At 43.3% G+C, this 20,000-nt stretch overlaps 1 protein-coding gene across 2 annotated transcripts in view; it reads right to left on the reverse strand.

Moving 5' to 3' along the window:
• The window catches only part of LOC125025323 (mitochondrial uncoupling protein 4-like), a 46,946-nt gene that overhangs the window by 25,660 nt on the left and 1,286 nt on the right, over nt 1–20,000 (reverse strand). The gene's annotated exons all lie outside the window — the stretch shown is intronic.

Genomic DNA, 20,000 nt, shown 5'->3' on the forward strand with positions numbered 1-20,000 from the left:
AGCAGAAAGTCGCTTCGTGACAAGTAAACAAATAAATCTAAAATAATAACGCAGTATCGAATTTTTTTTATATATAAAAAAAAATTAAAAACAGTTTCATACCTCTCTTAAAACAAGAACATGAACACCTCTCACACACACACGCAGTTTCAACCAGGTCAATGTTCTCTAGTTTAGGTTAGGTCAGGGTTAGGTAAAATTCGTTCAGTTTAGGTAAGTCCCCCCCCCCCCCTCCCCATCGACAAACACACGGAGAAAAAAACGTTTCGAGTCTGATCCACGAAACGTTTTTGAAAGTCACAACGGCGGCTGCTCCGTGTCATCGACCACGCAAGCAAACAATCTTTATGACTTTATATTTGCCTGCCGAAGCGTAATTAGTGGAAATTACGTTTCATTTTCCTGCTAATATCACCATTTTCATTTTTTTTTTTCTATTCTCGCTCTCAGGTTCAACACATTCAGTCATGTATAGCATTTTTATTCTGTTTATATTACGACTGGGTTTCATCTCAACCACTGGCCCTCACCCCTAAAATACCCCCCCCCCCCCCCACCACACACACATCGACATATTTTGAACAAACAAACACACACACACACACACACTAAAAAAAAAGGGAAAAAAACAAAATCCAGCCTAATCACTAGACTCGAATACCAGCTCCAACACGGCGATCTATCGTCCTTCTAAATTCCGTTATATTTGCATATTCTGGAAATTCAAGACGCACCGTTGCATCTGGCCGAGTGCCCCCTGCAATGCAGACAGAACAGGTTGAGAGCTATGCCGGACCTGCCCCGTCCTCGTATAACCGACAATATTGCTGGTATGAGAAAAATGAAGAGAGTGAGAGGGGTGTAAAGGAAAGAATTGGGAGGGAAAGGGATGGGAAGAGAAAGGAAGAGAAAGGGAGGGAAGGGGAGGGAAAGACTGGGGTGGGAGAGGGAGGGAAGGGGAGGGAAAGGGGAGGGAAGGGGTGGGATAGGAGGGGAGGGAAGGGGAGGGAAAGGGAGGGAAAGGGGAGGGATAGGAGGGGAGGGAAGGGGTGGGATGGGATGAGAGGGGAGGGGGAGGGGGAGGGAATGGGGTGGGATGGGAGGGGGAGGGAAGGGGTGGGATGGGATGGGAAGGAGAGGAGGTCGGAAGGGAAGGGGAAGGGAAGAGAAGGGAAGAGAACGAAAGGAAACGGAAGGGAAGGGAAGGGAAGGAAACGGAAGGAAACGGAAGGGAAGGGAGGGGAAGGGAAGATAAAGGTAGGAGAGGGGAGGAGAAGAGAAAGAAGAGAAGGGAAAGGGAGTGGAGGTGATGGGGAAGGGAAAGGAAAGGGAGTGTAGATGGGGAAGGGAAGAGAAGAAAAACCGAAGGGAGGAGAGAGGAGAGCAGGAGGGAGAGAAAGAAAACTGGAAAATAGGAAAGGATAAGTTTGGAAAAAGGAAAATGTCTGAACAGAGGAGGAGTAGTTTGGGGGAAAAGAATAGTAAGGAGAAATGAGAAAGAGGAGAGAGAGAGAAAAAAAAATGGGGAGAATACTACAAAAAAAATAGTTAAGTAATGAAAGGCGAGCAGAAAGGAATGGGATAGAAAAGAAAATAAACCAGAGAATCGACAAGCGAGGAGAGGGGAAAATGAGAATCGTATATATGAATAAAAACACGCTGGAAGGATAACGGAACTGATATCAATCGCAACAACAAAATCTTCAACAATAACAAACACAATAACGACAATAAACAAATAATAAAAAAATCACAAACAGAAAAAAAAAACGAAAAAAAAACAAACAATAAAGGTATACGTAAGCATCGTAAGAACAAGAAAAGCTGACACAAACTACTATTGTATCACAGCTCTTCCTCCCAAGCCACGCCCACCCGCATCAGCTGATCGCACTCTCAAGGACGCAGCTGAGTGATGTGCATGCGCCAGCGGGAGTCCCTTGTTTGTATCCTGTTCTCTCCCCTTCTTCACCCCTCCCCCCCCCCCCCCATCCTAACTTTGAATTGACCTTCGGCGACGCGAGATAAGAAAGGTATAAGTGAAAGAAAGCGAGAGAGAGAAAAAAAAGGGACAGCCGTTTCATGACTGCACTTTGGTTCGGCGAGGTGAAAAAAAAATAATTACCATAAGAATGTTTATCGCCTTTGTAATACAATATGCATAAGGTATCATTTGCATTATCAAAATTACTGTGCGATGATAATGCAAATAATATCTTATGCATATTGTATTACAAAGGCGATAAACATTCTTACGGTTCACCTTATTATTTTTTTTATTTTAATTTATTTTCTGAGTATGTTTTAAGGGTGATAGCCAACGGTTGAGATGAAACCCAGTCGTCATATAAACGGAATAAAAATGCGTCTCTACGAAAAATACTATGAATGGCTATACATGACTGAATGTGTTGAACCTGAGAGCGAGAATAGAAAAAAATGAAAAAAATGAAAATGGTGATATCAGCAGGAAAATGAAACATAATTTCCACTAATTACGCTTCGGCAGGCAAATATAAAGGTTTTATAAAAGACGAAGACAGTAGTAAAACGAGCACTAGAAATACAAATAAAATGAGAATAGTAATAATGATAATAATAATGAGGAAGATGATGATAACGATAACGAAAAAAACAAATAATGATAATGATAATAACAATAACAATAAAACGAAAATAATATTAACAACAATGCTATAATAATAACAATTCTATCGATAAAAACATACCACAAATAGTCGAAGCAGTAATAAGAAACCTCATAAACCAAAACTAGGGAAGTGCCTGCACAGAACGGTACACTGACGCAAGGTTTTAACACGCAGGCCGGAACTACATCCGGGCAATAAGTAAACCCAAAAGTTGAACTAACGAAAACTTTTAATTATAGGCCTCGCCTCTGGGAAATGGAGAAGGGGAGAGAAGGGGAGAGAGGGGGAAAGAAGGAAGAAGAAGAAGAAGAAGAAGAAGAAGAAGAAGAAGAAGAAGAGGAAGACGAAGAGCAAGAGTGAGAGTGAGAGTCAGTGTGAGAGAGAAAGAATGAGAGCGAGCAAGCGAGAAAGAATAAGAGAGAGCGAGAGAGAGAGAGAAAAAGAGGGTGGAGAGTGAGAGGGAGAGTGAGAGAGAGTAGGAATGAGAGAGAGAGAGCGAAAAATAGAGAACGAGACAAGAACAAAAGGGGAGAAATAAGAAGAGGGAGCGAGATAACGAGAAGGAAAGAAAGAAAGAAAGAAAGAAGAAAGAATGGTTTTCGACACACAGACAGACACGTAGGAGAGATACACACAGACAGACACGGAGGAGAGAGACACGCAGGCAGACACGGATGAGAGAGAGATACAGACAGACACGGACATAATCATCAAGTCTCCCACCAGGCTTCACGACCTTCTACTCTCACATCAAACCAGCAGCAGTTCCTAGTCAAGAGGTGACACAAAGATCACTTGAACCTGTTGTCATGCAACTTATCCGCTTTGCAAAGGGAAAGAAGGGAGAAGGAGACTGAGAGGAAGAGGGAGGAAGGGAAAGGGAAAGGGGAGAAAGAGAGAATGAGAGAGAGAGAGAGAGAGAGAGAGAGAGAGAGAGAGAGAGAGAGAGAGAGAGAGAGAGAGAGAGAGAGAGAGAGAGAGAGAGAGAGAGAGAGGCGGGGGTGAGGGGAGAGAGAAGGAGGGAGGGAGGGAGGGAGGGAGGGAGGGAGGGAGGGAGGGAGGGAGGGGAGGGAGGGAGGGAGGGAGGGAGAGAGGGAGAGAGGGAGAGAGGGAGAGAGGGAGAGAGAGAGAGAGAGAGAGAGAGAGAGAGAGAGAGAGAGAGAGAGAGAGAGAGAGAGAGAGAGAGAGGGAAGAGAGGGTGGAAGCGAGATAAAGAAAGAAAAGAGGGGAAAAAAGGCTTAATGACAGGGCAATCGACAGTTTCTTACAGATGACATAATGCCAAGGAGACGAGAAGTACGACAGAAAAAAAATTCTTTCTTTTTCTTTCTCTCTATTGCTATTTCTGAACTAACGGATCACACAGACCGTTAGGTCACTGTCCTTCACGCACATACAAAAACATGCACGCATATACGTGTGCTCCCCCCTCTCTGTCTCTGTGGCTATCTCTCTGTATGCCTGTCTCTCTGTATCTCCCCCCCCCCCCCATTCCCTCTCTATCTCTCTTTTTCTCTCCCTCTCTCCCCCCCCCCCCCCCCCCTCTCTCTCTCTCTCTCTCTCTCTCTCTCTCTCTCTCTCTCTTTCTCTCTTTCTCTCCCTCTCCCCCTCTCTCTCTTTCTCTCCCTCTCCCCCTCTCTCTCTTTCTCTCCCTCTCCCCCTCTCTCTCTTTCTCTCCCTCTCCCCCTATCTTTCTCTCCCTCTCCCTCTCTCTCTCTTTCTCTCCCTCTCCCCCTCTCTCTCTTTCTCTCCCTCTCCCCCTCTCTCTCTTTCTCTCCCTCTCCCCCTATCTCTCTTTCTCTCCCTCTCCCCCTCTCTCTCTTTCTCTCCCTCTCCCCCTATCTCTCTTTCTCTCCCTCTCCCCCTATCTCTCTTTCTCTCCCTCTCCCCCTATCTCTCTTTCTCTCCCTCTCCCTCTCTCTCTCTTTCTCTCCCTCCCCCCTCTCTCTCTCTTTCTTCCTCTCCCTCTCCCTCTCCCTCTCCCTCTCCCTCTCCCTCTCTCTCTCTCTCCCTCCTTCCTTCCCCCTTTCTCTTCCAAGCACATCAATCTCCTCGATCAATTACACCAAACAATCCATTTAACTTCAACGCAAAAGGGGGAAAAAAACGACTATAAATGTAACGAAACAATAAAAATGGGAAAGTGGAAGAAAAGAAAGAAAGAAAAGACGAAAATAAATAGAAAAGAAAAGAAGAAAAATGCAATCAAAATTCCTACAAGACGCAATAAAGGCTGCAATAACCCCCCCCCCCACCCCCACCGCAACACACCACTCCTCCTCGCCCCCCTCAATGCATGCAACACTTAACACCCGCAAAGACGACCATGAGAAACAAGGAAGGAAGGAATTAAGGAAGGAAGGAAGGAAGGAAGGAAGAAAGGATAAAAAGAAAATTACATATAACGAACACATGCCTAAATAAATAAATAATTGTGAATTATTATTATTATATAAACAAATAAAAAATAAAAAACGGGTGTAACATTGGTGTTACCCCCCCCCCCCCTCCCGAAACAAAGAAATAGCAGGTGTGGAATATTTTTAAAGAAAATGACGTAAAAAATGAAAAACAAGGAAAATATCACAGGAGGCATTACTAAATCTATAATAAGAATAACAATATATCAACACAGTATAAAGGTGCTCAGAGGAAGCAGATCTCAGCCGTTCTCGAAGGTCCGTGGATACGATGATTTTTTTTTTTTCTCTCTCTCTCTCTCTCTCTCTCTCTCTCTCTCTCTCTCTCTCTCTCTCTCTCTCTCTCTCTCTCTCTCTCTCTCTCTCTCTCTCTCTCTCCCCTTTTTTTCTTTCCCTCTCTCCCTTCTGTCTTTCTTTCCCTCTCTCCCTTCTTTCTTTCTTTCCCTCTCTCCCTTCTTTCTTTCTTTCCTTCTCTCCCTTCTTTCTTTCTTTCCCTCTCTCCCTTCTGTCTTTCTTTCCCTCTCTCCCTTCTGTCTTTCTCTCCCTCTCTCCCTTCTTTCTTTCTTTCCCTCTCTCCCTTCTGTCTTTCTCTCCCTCTCTCCCTCTCTCCCTATCTCCCTTCTGTCTTTCTCTCCCCCCCCTCCTCCCTCTCAATCCCCTCACGTCTGCTGCTGGTTCATGCTGTCAAAAATCTACTCAAACCTACCCCCGAGGCCGTCCACCGAAGCCAAAAGCACCGATCTCCGGGCCAGGGGCAATCCACACCTAAAATCTCTGCCGCAGCGTCGTCCGCAATTTTCAACACCATTCCGATCGGCACGTATGGGACCCCCGTTCACATAAACCCCATTTACTGACGGTTTAACGGATCGGTGAATGAATAAGCGAAGAGAGAAATAAACTGGGGTCGACTGAAAAAAGGCTGGTCAGGGACGAAATTCACGATGTTGGTTCGGAAAAGAAAAGAGATGAGGGGACGAGATAAGGAAGAATGTAAAAAAATAAAAATAAAAAAAGACGGCTTTTAAGAAATAGAGAGAGAGAGAGAGAGAGAGAGAGAGAGAGAGAGAGAGAGAGAGAGAGAGAGAGAGAGAGAGAGAGAGAGAGAGAGAGAGAGAGAGAGAGAGACTACCGCCGAGTGCCTGAAGAACCCCTTGGAGAGGCCCTTCCACGAGGTCAAGAGGGCAGCCGAAGGGGATGAACGGCTTGCCTTCCGCGCCCCTTCCCCTTCCCCTTCCCCTCCCCCCTCCCCTACTCCCCCTACAGATTCTTAATCCCCCCGTCCCTCACCCCCTCCCCTCACCTATCCAGCTGGGCTAGATCACGCCCACGACCGCCCACAGCCCAGCTTGCCCTATACCCCCCCATGTCACTCCCCTCCCCCCTTCCCCCTCACCCAATCGTTCCCTTTCGTCCAACCTGCCTTTTTTCCGCAGAGGGAGGGAGGGAGGGAGGGAGGGAGGGAGGGAGGGAGGGAGGGAGGGGGAAGGAGATGAAGGGAATCACCCCCCCCCCCCACCGCACAACCGCCGTCTTGTACTTTTTTCGATCGAGGAAATTGGAAGAATAAAATAAAATAAAAAATAGAACTAAGAGAAAAAGAAGAAGGAGAAAAAAAGAAATCCGCCATCTGACCAGGAATTATCAACGACCTCGTAATCACCTTCATCAAAAAAAGAAAAAGAAAAGAAAAAAAAGAGAGAGAGAGAGAGAGAGAGAGAGAGAGAGAGAGAGAGAGAGAGAGAGAGAGAGAAAATCGGCGATATCATCCTGCTGGGAAATACCAATAACAAATAAAGATATAACAGAATAGCACAATTAACGCCAACAGCCAAATTTACCGCAATAAACCAAATACATAAGCTCCCCCCCTCCAAAAAAAAAAAAAAAAAAAAAAGTGAGGGAAAAAATATTAATAGCCCTTTCCCTTGCCCTCCTGCCTCCTTCCCTCCTCCCACCCTTGTCCTCTTCCCCTCCCTCCTACACCTTCCCTCCTCGCCTCCCTCCTCCCACCCTTGTCCTCTTCCCCTCCCTCCCTCCTACACCTTCCCTCCTCGCCTCCCTCCCTCCCTCCAACACCTTCCCTCCTCGCCTCCCTCCCTCCCTCCAACACCTTCTCTCCTCACCCCCCTCCCTCCCTCCTACACCTTCCCTCCTCCCCTCCCTCCCTCCCCCCTACCCCTGCACTCCTGCCTCCCTTCCTCCCTGCCAACTGCATACCGGCAAACCTCCCTTCCTGCCAACTCCAGGGGTAGGGGTGAGAGGAGACGAGAGAGGGGGGGGGGATGAGGGTGAGGGTGAGGGAGGGAAGAGAGAAGGGAGGGAGGGGGGGGGGGCGTCTCTCTCGAGCAGCACCCAAAAGTTTTAGCGGAAAACAGGCTGTCATGGAACCCCCCCTCCCCTTTCCCCTCCAAAATAGGTAGGGGTAGGGGTAGGGTAGGGGTAGGGGTAGGGGTAGGGGTAAGGGTAGGGATAGGGGTAGGGGATGGGGCTAACTATTTCGTCACTCTAGAAAATTACTGAAAAAAAAAAAAAAACTCAAATGACTGAAGTTGAGATTGACAGAAACCTGTATTAGAATAAGAGCTAAATTATATTGCGTATGTGTCAGTGCGTGCGTACATGTATGTGTGCGTGTGTGCGTGCAGGTGTGTATTTTAACACATGCACAAAAGTTTGATGAAACGCTATGCAGCAAAATCGCATGGAATAAAAATGCACCTATATATAATCTTAAGGTCAGCATCTGTCTAGACATCGCACGTTAATCAAATATATCCACTTGAAAAAATAACTCGCCCGTAAATAAAATAAACACAGCCTTTATCAATAATTATGTAATTGTATAATTGTTCTATTGTAAACTCTCCTCATAAACCGGCGTTTATTTCGTGAACCTGTCATCATTAGTCTATCTGAGCACTATTTATGTTAGTTGTTCTACAGAAAAAATAATAACATTGCTCCATACATACATACATACACACACACACACACACACACACACACACCCTCACCCTCACCCTCACCCTCACCCTCACCCTCACCCTCACCCTCACCCTCACCCTCACCCTCACCCTCTCTCTCTCTCTCTCTCTCTCTCTCTCTCTCTCTCTCTCTCTCTCTCTCTCTCTCTCCCTTCCTCCCTCATTCTCCGTGACCCCTTCAAAGAACAGCGCCAATCTCAGCAGACCAGAGACAACCGAAAGCAGGTGCGGGCGCGAGAGGGGGACGAAAATATACACATCCATAGGACTTCTCTGTGGTGCTTATGGCAGAAGCAAAGGGCACGTCATATATTCATCCGACAAAAGATGGGGAGAGCGGGCGGGGAAGAGAAGAAAGGGAGGGAAGGGTGGGATAAAAGGAGAGTTGGAGGGAGGTAGGGAGGGAGGGAGGGAGGGAGACAGGATAAGCGGACGGCGGGAAAGAAGAAACGGGAATGGGGAGGGAGGAAGGGAGGGAGGGTGAGAGGGAAGGAGGGAGGGAGGGTGAGAGGGAGGGTGAGAGGGAGGGAGGGAGGGAGGGAGGGAGGGTAAGAGGGAGGGAGGGTGAGAGGGAAGGAGGGAAGGAGGGAGGGAAGAAAAGGAGGATGGGCAGACAGGTGGAAAGTGGAAACGAGTATGGAGAGGAGGGAAGGAGGGAGGGAAGAAGGGACATACAGAGGGGGGGGGGGGTTAGAGTGGGGAAGAAGGGAGGAAGAAAGGGAGGAAGAAAGGGAAGGAGAGAGGGAGGGGAGGGGGGGGGGGGCAGGAGAAAGGAAGATAGGAAGAGTCGTACAGGAGGGAGGAGAGAGGGAAGGAAAGGCGGAGAGAGATAGAGAGAGAGATAGATGGATAGAGAGAGAGAGAGAGATGAAAATAAGAGGAGAAAGATGAAGAGAGATACTGACAAGCACGGTAAAGACAAAGGGATAACCAGAGACAGAAGACCGAGGCCTCCCTAAGCATCCATTGGCTACCACCCAGTCCCTGTACGCGAGTCAAACTTTCTGAATATTTCAAGAACTGAATTTGCGAGGAGGGACGGCGAAGAGAGGGGGGGGGGGGAGTGGTGAGGGTTAGGCGTGAGGGAGAGGATACGGTAAGGGGGGGGGGGATATGAGGAATGAGAGAGGAAGAGGAGAGAGGGAGGGAGGGAAGATCAGGCCTAAGTTCGAGCCAAATACGTTACTGTTCCCTATGTTATCTCTATTTCCCCCATGTACATTCCGATCATCGAAGCTGTCAGTCCTACCATTAATACATTTTTACACTGATTCACAAATACCTTTCATTTGGCCTACCTGTTCAAAGAGAAAGAGAGAGAGAGAGAGAGAGAGAGAGAGAGAGAGAGAGAGAGAGAGAGAGAGAGAGAGAGAGAGAGAGAGAGAGAGAGAGAGAGAGAGAGAGAGAGAGAGAGAGACAGATCAAACAGGAAGAGAAGTTGTTGGGGCAATTCAAGGACGTCCAGTAAACATGGAAAACATGATAATGAGCGAAAATAAGTAGATACAATTTTAATTAAAACATATGTGTGTGTGTGCATATATATACGCGCGCACGCGCACATACACAATATATATATATATAATTACATATATACATATAAATATATAATTCAGAACTAATTATATATATACATTTGATTTATTGTTGAAAGAAAACCCCACCAAAGAATCCGAAATAAAAATATCCCATACAACAATATACCTAACCTTCTATAGATATCAGTATCTAGTCAATCCACAAATAGACAAACAAATAAAAAGATCCCACACTCCACAGACACCAAAAACGATTCGAAAAAGTTGCGTGCGAGTACGTTGGAGTCAGTCGTCTATAGTGCGGGCATCAGCTGATGTTCGAGCGCGGTTACCATGTCAACCTTGGCATTGCGCCAGGGAGTCATGCTATAAACGGTATAATGTATATTCGGCTAAACGTCAAGTACGTACTCATACACAAGATTGAGCAGTTGTTAAAAAATGAAAAAAAGGATAAAATAAAGAAAGAAAGCAATAGAAAAGATATTGGAAGCTTTAACACGTTCTCGACAAGACAGCACAACAGAGAGAGAGAGAGAAGAAAAAAACAATAACCTTATATAGCAAAGATAGAAGAAAAAAGAAAGAGAACGAGAGATAAAAGCACAGAAGAAAAGAAAATGCCGATGGCGTGATCCACAACACTCGAATGACGATGCGTGGGGTAGGGGGTGAAGGGGGGGGGGGTTATGTAATTAGAGTGAAATAAATTGATTCTTCTTAAGTCGTCTTACGTAACATCTTGCGGGGGAAGGAACATACAATAATTATGAGATGAAGAAGAAGAGAGCGAAGAGCCTGACTAACGAAGAAGGCAGAGGAAGAAGATAAAAGAAGGAGCTGCATAAGAATACGAAAAAAATAGAGGTAGAGGATGAAGATAAAACAAGTAGTTGTATAAAAAAAAAAAAAAAAAAAAAAAAAATTAAAAAGAAGGCACAGGCAGAGGAAGAAGATAAAACAGAGTTGTAGAAGAACATAAAATGGAAAAAAAAGGGAAAGCAGAGGCAGAGAGAGAAGACAAACCGGAGTAGCATAAGAACACAAAATAAAAATGAAAAAAAAAAAAAAATGAGGAGGAGGGGGCAAGAACGGAACGGCGACAGGAAACGCACCATCCTGCAGTACGACCCCGAAGATAATCTTCAACAAACACAATCAATTCGAACTTCTACATTCGGACTGCAACTTCCCACACCGCACATCAAAACAGGAAGAACACCGGACCGCATGGACCACATGACCCCACATCAGCTGGCAAAAGAAGGTCAGCCACACTCACGGTTTAGGTCACACGGAGAAGGAAAGCATTCGAAGCTTACGGAAGCAAATGCAAGCCAGGGTTTCCGAGTGCGAAGAGACACACAAACACACGTGAAGGGAGCAAATCAAGGAAGCAAATGAAATAAGTAAATGAAAGAAGTCCTGGTGATAAGGGATACTGCTTTATGTTCTGTCCCGTGTAGGTTTTTGGTGAATTTTGTAACATACAGATGGCTCCACATGTGCTCAGCCGGTAAGGAGTCTATCAGTAGGCCCTAAGTTACCGATCCTGATTTCCCCATTCCTTGAATTTTCAGGAGAATTAATGTAATGTTATGATTATTAACTTGTCATCAAAATATTTTAGACAGTGAAATGATACAAAAGACCCTTTCTTAAAGGGGGAAAAAAAAAGGGTAAACAGGTGAGATAGGTAGTTTCTAATAATTGGCTATTTGGTGATTAAGAACTTGTAGAGCCATCTATGTGTAAATACAATAAATAAACATGTATCACAGTGGGATTGGCATGTATTCTTGCCACATGGGGCGATATGGTTAAGCGTGTCGGTGCCTCCTGCTTTATTGGCTTATGAGGTGGGATGTTCATCTATGTTCACTCGGTGGCCCTTATTTCCACCGCTTCGGTCTATCTCTCCTACAATCCCCCCCCCCCCCGCCCCATTTCACTTTTTCTTTCTTTCTTTTTCTCTCTCTGTCCCTTCCACTTCCTCACTTCCCTCTCCCTCTCATATCTACTCCCATATTTACTTTATCCCTCTCCCTCCAATCTACTCCGTCTCACCTTCCCTTTCTCCCTCTTTCTCACCTTCCCTTTCTCTCTCCCTCCTTCCCTCCTTCTCCCTCTCCCTCCCATCTAATCCATCTCATCTTCCCCTTTTATCTGCCTCCTTCTATCCCTTCCTTCCTTCATTCCTTCCCTCCTTCCCTCCTTCCCTCCCTCTCTCTCTTCCAAACAAACAACAAACCCCCGCAGAGAGGGGGAGGGAGGGAGGGAGGGAGAGAGAGAGAGAGAGAGAGAGAGAGAGAGAGAGAGAGAGAGAGAGAGAGAGAGAGAGAGAGAGAGAGAGAGAGAGAGAGAGAGAGAGAGAGAGAGAGAGAGAGAGAGAGAGGAAGAGAGAGAGGAAGAGAGAGAGGAAGAGAGAGAGGAAGAAAGAGAGGAAGAAAGAGAGGAAGAGAGCCAGAGAGCCAGAGAGGAGGAGGGCCAGATAGGGAGCGTAAGACCTTTCGATTTTTCTTCCGCTCTCTCCTTGACTCAACAAAACTTTCGACCAAGTTACTTATCGGGCGTCTCCCTTTCGTCTTTCTTTTCCCCTCTACGTCCTCGAGGGTTTCGCCGCGTCGAGTGTTCATTTATCAAAACTGACGAGACCGAAAAGGCTGGAGAGATGGGGAGGGGGAGAGAGAAGTGAAGGAAAAAGGTAGTGGGTCTGCCCGTGATAACAGCTGAGGAAGTTAATTGCGAAGACGTTTAGGCTTCTCTTTCTGTTTTTCTTCCCGTTTTATCTCCCTCCCTCTCTCCCTCTCTCTCCTTCTTCTTCTTCTTCCCCCTCCTCCTCTTCTTCCTCTTACTCTTCCTCCCCCTCCTCCTCTCCTTCCTCTTCCTCCTCCTCCTCCTCCTCTTCCTCTTACCCTTCCTTCTCCTCCTCGTCCTCTTCTTCTTCCTCCCCCTCCTCCTCATCTTACTCTTCCCCCTCTTCCTCCTCTTCTTCCTCCTCCTCCTACTCCTCTTCTTCCTACTGTTTTCCTTCCCCCCCAAAGAAAGAAAAATCTCAATGACTAACAAGCAAGCAAACTCCCATCGCGTCTTAGCAACACACAAACAGGGAAGCAAGGGCAGCCAGGAATTCAGGCCAAGGTCTAAGTAAAAGCGTCGATCTACGTCAAGTTTCCAAGTCCGGAGGCAAAGGACGCAATAACACCCGGGTCGTCTATCCTGAGTAGGGAGGCTCGCGTGATCCCAGAGCGGGCGGGTGGGTGGGTGGGTGGGTGGGTGGGTGGGTGGGTGGGTGGGTGGGTGGGTGGTGGGCGGGTGGGATGGGGTGGTGATGATAACGACGATGATGGGCGCTGATAGCAATGATGATGGTAATAGTGATAGCAACGATGAAAGACGGAAAGAATGACGAAGATCGCATGAATAATGATGATAAGGACGACGATTACAGCGATGATGCCGAAAATAAAATCGACGCTACTGATGATAACAGCAACGTCGACGACCGCGATGATATGGAAACAAAACAGAACATAAAAGGTCTTAGTAAAACAACCCCCATCCGAAAATTTAAAAAAAAAATAATACTAATAAATAAAAAATAAAATCAAACAGGAACACCAACGCAACAACCATTCTATCCTTGACCTAACACGAACTTTAACTCGAACCCGACCTGACCTCCCCGCTGCCTCAGGTCATTGATTGTCTTGCCTTCGACGTCGATAATCGAACTGACTCGCATGATGACCGTGCATGGCCCTGTCTTCGGTAGTGGACAGGACCGCCGCGGCCAATCGAAATACCTGCTCTGTGGAGACGACCGGTGGGTGGCTGAGGGTGAAGCGGAAGGGGGGGGGGGTTAAGATAGAGGAGTAAGGATAAAGGTATGGGGGAGGGAATGACCATGAGGGTGAAGAGGAAGGGGGGGGGGGGGGGGGGGCGCTAAGACAGAGGATAAGGATAAGGATTTTGGGGAGGGAATGAGCATGAGGGTGAAGAGGAAGAGGAAGGGGGGGGGGGGTTAAGATAGAGGAGTAAGGATAAGGGTTTGGGGGGGGGGAGGGAATGACCATGAGGCTGAAGAGGAAGGGGGGGGGGGCGTTAAGACAGAGGATAAGGATAAGGATTTTGGGGAGGGAATGAGGATGAGGGTGAAGAGGAAGGTAGGTGAGGGAGTGGGGGTGAGGGAGTGGGGGTGAAGAGGTAGGGGGCGCTAAGGTGAGTGAGGGTGAATGGGGGTGAGGATGAGTGTGTCGGTGAAGGCGAAGGGTGGGGGCGTTAGGAAGAGAGTGAAAATGAGAATGAGAAAGAGGGGGCTTACAATAAAGAAGGGATATAGATGGGGGTAAGAAGAATAAAAGGCAGAACACAGATGAGGGGGAAGAGGAGGAGCCGGGGAAGGAGGGGGAAGCGGGAAAGAAGTTATCGCGCACGTGACTATAGTGAGAACCTGTTAACACCGGTTAGCGCCGGTGTTTTTCAGATCACAACAAAAGATAACAATATATACAGACATGAACCAAAGAATAAAGAAATAATTCAAATCTACAACTATGGGGTAATACAATTCGGAAATAGAACGAAACACAACAGAAAGGCGCTTTAATGGTAGCGTAAATAAATAAAATAGGTAATTGGACTAACAATGATAAAAGTACATCAAAGCAACAAGTGACCGAGGTCGGGGGTAGGATGGCTAGCAGGAAGGGGAAGGGGAGGGGGAAGGGGAGGGTACATAGATTTATTTCTTTTCTCTTTCTCTTTTCTTCCTCTCTCCCTCTCTCTCTCTTTCTCCTCTCTTCCTCTCTCTTTCTCCTCTCTCCCTCTCTCTCCTCTCTTCCTCTCTTTGTCCCTCCTCTCTCTCTTTCTTCTCTCTCCCCTCTCTCTCCTCTCTTCCTCCTCTCTCTCTTTCTCCTCTCTCCCTCTCTTTGTCCCCTCTCCCTCTCTTTCTCCTCTCTTCCTCTCTTTATCCCCTCTCCCTCTCTTTCTCCTCTCTCCAAATCGTGTTTATTGTAACAAATACAGACTATATAAAGAAGCAGGATGATAGCCCATTGGCGACTTCTTTTTCAAAATGACCGAGTCTGACTGTACACGTGTAAAGCTTCCTTTTTTTCTCCTTTTCATAAGCGTAACCATTAAATAGCTTTACTTTTTTTCTTAATGTCTCGCTGATAAACCTTAATTAAAATGCAAATTCGAATAAGAGGGAGAAGGATTATAAGGTAAAAACAAAAACAAAAACAGGCCTATATGAATAAACATAGCTAAATGCAAAATATTGACATACACAAGGCACAATTGTATGTGCTACACTGTATCTTACATCTCTCTCATTAATAATCTCGCACACAGCAGAAATATGCTGAATCTTTATCTGACTGCCTCGCGCACGCATGCACGCACGCACTCACTCACTCACTCACTCACTCACTCACACACATACACACTCACACACATACACACACACACACACACACACACACACACACACACACACACACACACACACACACACACACACACACACACACACACACACTCACTCACTCACTCACTCACTCACTCACTCACTCTTTCACCAGTCTCTTCTCTACCTTTCTCCCTCTCCCTCCCTGCCTCTCTCCCCTTCTCCCTCTCTGCCTCTCTTCCCTTCTCCCTCCCTGCCTCTCTTCCCTTCTCCCTCTCTGCCTCTCTTCCCTTCTCCCTCTCTGCCTCTCTTCCCTTCTCCCTCCCTGCCTCTCTTCCCTTCTCCCTCTCTGCCTCTCTTCCCTTCTCCCTCTCTGCCTCTCTTCCCTTCTCCCTCTCTGCCTCTCTTCCCTTCTCCCTCCCTGCCTCTCTTCCCTTCTCCCTCCCTATCTCTTTTCCCCTCTCCCTCTCTATTTCTATTACTTTCTCCCTGACACACGTGGGGAGCTAGAAACCGTAGACTTAGGTCCTTTAGCACTCTAGCCAAAACATGACACCCTAGTCGAGACAAGAGGGCCAGGTATTGGCACTAGACATGTGGCACTTGCCCCTCATGGCTCAGTGCCACAATTTCTGTCATCACATGCGACTTCAAGGCTCTTCTGAAATGGCCAGGTCCTGTCATTTTCTCACAGGATTGGCACTCAATGCAGCTCAAAATTAGTTGTTTTTGATGGCAGTGAAGGTAAACAAGAGCTTCAATTCGGTCTAGTTATAGCTTTTAAGAGTAAAAAAAAAAAGTATTGTACAACTAGATGCGCGTAAAAAATATGTAATTTCCTATGCTTACCATTTCTTTCCCAAAGTGAAGTCCATCCCATGATGTTAATCTGCTAAACATGATTACAATCACTTTATAATATACAGTAAGCAATGATAAAAAACATATATGACTGTGCTGTTGTTAATTATGATGGTAGATGTACTACTTACTAATAATAATCATAATCACAATAGTCAGTACTGTCACCATTGTATATATTATCATCATGCATTTTTACAATCAAAATTAATATTTTCATTGTTACAGCACCATACATTGGTCCTTATCCATCATAAATCTCCCTCTACCCCCCCCCCCCTCACACACCAATAAATACATATAATAGTTTGCTTCAAGGAACCTAGCACGGTCTAGATATACAAAATAACCAAACTCTCTGCAGCAGATATACTACTTTCATAACTTTAGGCTAATCTGATGCATTGTGCACAAGAAAAAGTTTATCTTAAACTTATCATAACTTGAGATAAATCATAAAAACTTCATGAGATACTCAGGTTATCTCTTCATTCAATGACAAAAAAAATTACCAAAGATGTAATATAATTACAATATTAGCTAAATAGAAAATTGCGCCTTTTATCAAATTTCGAGAACTGCACAAGATAAATGTGCTGAAAACACACCAAATATTAAAAAAACACAACAAATAACACATATACGCCTATATATATGAATTTAACCCAATGCCGTCAGGACAATGCTGTAATCACTTAATTTTTTTGTGAAATGTCTCTACACATAGATGGCTCTGCAAGCACTTAGCCACAAGGAAGTCAATTAGTAGACCTTGTGGCATTGGGTTAACTATATAGCTACACAACTAGTCACACGTGTAACACTTGCTTACATGAAGATTGTTGCATATCACGACTACTTATGTTCCTCTGGTTCATGTCCAGGAACCAACTCACTATCAACATGCAAGACAAAAATGAAATCAACCCACTGGGATTACCATAATTGATAAGATAATCATAACTTTCATAAAACACCCTCACATGCCATTTATGATATAAAACTAATTAACAAACATGAAGCGTCAATCACAAATCAAACTGAACATCAAATGAGTATCTCGGCATTTTAGCATACAAAAATATCACCACACGGGGCTTTGTGAACTTCATTTGCTATAAATATATAAAACAATATATTCCCATTCATAAAATGATGAATTCTAAGTTTTGTTTGCTTTTGAATTATCACTCACTCACTCACACACGCATGCATACACACACACACACACACACACACACACACACACACACACACACACACACACACACACACAATTAATTATCCCTTACTCTTGAAATGTTAAAGGAAATTCATCTTTGACCTATACATTACAACAAAAGGATACTAGGTACATCATGCTCCCTAGAAAATGAAAACTAATTTTGGAAGTATGCACACACACACACACACACACACACACACGCACGCACGCACGCACACACACACACACACACACACACACACACACACACACACACACACACACACACACACACTTGTGTATATACATATATATATGTGCATATGCATATGCATATGCATATGTATATGTATGTATATATATATATATATATATGTATATGTATGTATGTATATATGTATATGTATGTATGTATATATGTATATGTATGTATGTATATATGTATATATATGTATATATATGTATATATATGTATATACATACATACATACATACATACATACACACGCACACACATTATATATATATATATATATATATATATATATATATATATATGTATGTATATATAAGATGTATGTATATATGTATACATATATACATACATATATATATAATATACATATATACATATATACATACATACATATATATAATATACATATATACATACATACATATATATAATATACATATATACATACATACATATATATATATATATATATATATGTATGTATATATATATATATATATATATATATATATATATATATATATTACATACATACATACATACATACATATGTCTATATATACACACATATATACATACACACACATAAATACGTGTGTGTGTGCACGGTCAGTCGTTACCATACAGATGCACTCGCCATGGACTAAGTCCCCCCAACTTGATGTCACAAAATTTATTTAACAATCAAAGTTGCTGTGACTGGGTAACTGCTTGTGGGGGAGGGTTGATGGGGGATCTGCCCACAATATCCCCCAAAAAACATTGTCTTAACCTCGGTATGCATGTTGAGATTGAGCCGATTTTTTTTTATTTCTACAATTACAAAGATATTTCATATATGCAGAACCTAGGTGTTTAACAACACAGTCTACACAGGAATAATCCATTATAAGCATGTCACCACCAAACAAAAAACTGCTGTGTAAAATTGACAAAGTCTGAGAATACAAGTGTGGAGAGGATGCTACTCAGTATCATGAATAGAACTCTTATTTAACTTTTCTTGATTATGGTCAGGTGTTCTTAGTTTTAATGTGGTTGATTTGTCCCTTTCCATGTACATTTGGACTACTGAACTTTCATACAATTGGCTACTTGTATCATTGCAATAAAGAGATAAGGGAAGACATGTAGAAAAGGTATGAATGAGACTGACTATCTTCATAATACAAGAGATGTATTTGATTGGTTTTGATTATATCTTTGTTAGAAATACATGAATTTCTAACGAAGATGTAATCTAAAGCGGTGAAATACATCTCGTATTATGAAGATATTCATTCCCATTCATACCTTTCCTACATTTGTCGTCATGAATACAATTCAAAGGAAAACATAACAATAATTTTGTGACAAGCAATAAAAATTAAAAACTAATACTTCATTTGCAAAAAATGCAGATCATTCACTAGTTTTTCTCAATCCTACACATTGTATAAACCCCAACAGTAAAACATGAAACAAAAACAGCGACACTGTACTAAACATACAAATTACACAACAAAACAACAGTAAAATGCAATACACAAATAAAAAATGAATAATATTAGACTTTGGCCTATCTGACCTCTTGTAAAATGAATTTGACCGAAACATGAACTTTCATGATGCATAAAAAATTAAAAAATAAGTAAATAAAAAAAGAAAAAAGAAAGAAGGAAGGATAAAAGAAAGGAAGAAAAAGAAAAAAGAAAGAAAAAGAAAAAAGAAAAAAGAAGAAGAAGAAGAAGACAAAAGAACGAAAAAAAGAATAAATAATAAAAAAAAATAAAAAATAGAAAAGAAAAAAAAAGAAAAAAAAAGAAAAAAAATAGAAAAAAAATAGAATGGAAAAGAAAAAAAGAAAGAAAGAAAGAAAGAAAGAAAGAAAGAAAGAAAAAAAAAAAAAAAAAAAAAAAATTATATATATATATATATATATATATATATATATATATATATATATATATATAAACACACACACACACACACAAAACTACCTTACAAACTGAAGTGATACCCACCCCTATATAAATTCAATTCTGCAGGTGAAGGATAACTGATGAACCAGATATCAATAAGACTACCTCAGAAGCTGCAAACTTACACCATGTATATCATGCAAGACTGAGCAGGTAGACTTCCTGGTTCCTAGTTAGTCGACTACCAAAGACCTAGTCTAAGCTTGTTCTTATCATGACATAATAAGTGAAGGTTTGTTGGTCTTTGCCAGAGCACAAAGCATGGAGGCCGCAGCATTACTTGATGCGTTTCTGTTCTGGGCAATTACAACACATCATATTCATTACAAATAAAGGACCAACCTAAGCCTCATCTTAAATTAGGTTTGAACTACTTGAAAATAACTGTAATATAAATAATGGCAATAATTCCCCAAATCATTATAAATCCTTCATACCTAAGTAATTATGCACTTGGTTGCAAAACAATTATTTTTTTCTTAATAATTATCTTGGATGTGTTCTATGAAAACCTAATTGAAACTTGCACTGATCTGTTACAGAACACCTATAATCATGAATCCACATAGTACTGCATCTTCAAGTACATGCCATGGCCTCCACACTATGCCTTCTGCATAGTGTGGGAGGCCATGTACTTTGTGATAATGAAATATGAACTCTATCTTAACGGAAAATGTGATAGAGGTTTGCTAGCCTTTGCTAGAGT

The sequence above is a fragment of the Penaeus chinensis genome, chromosome 4, assembly GCF_019202785.1.
Source record: "Penaeus chinensis breed Huanghai No. 1 chromosome 4, ASM1920278v2, whole genome shotgun sequence".
NCBI lineage: Eukaryota > Metazoa > Arthropoda > Malacostraca > Decapoda > Penaeidae > Penaeus > Penaeus chinensis.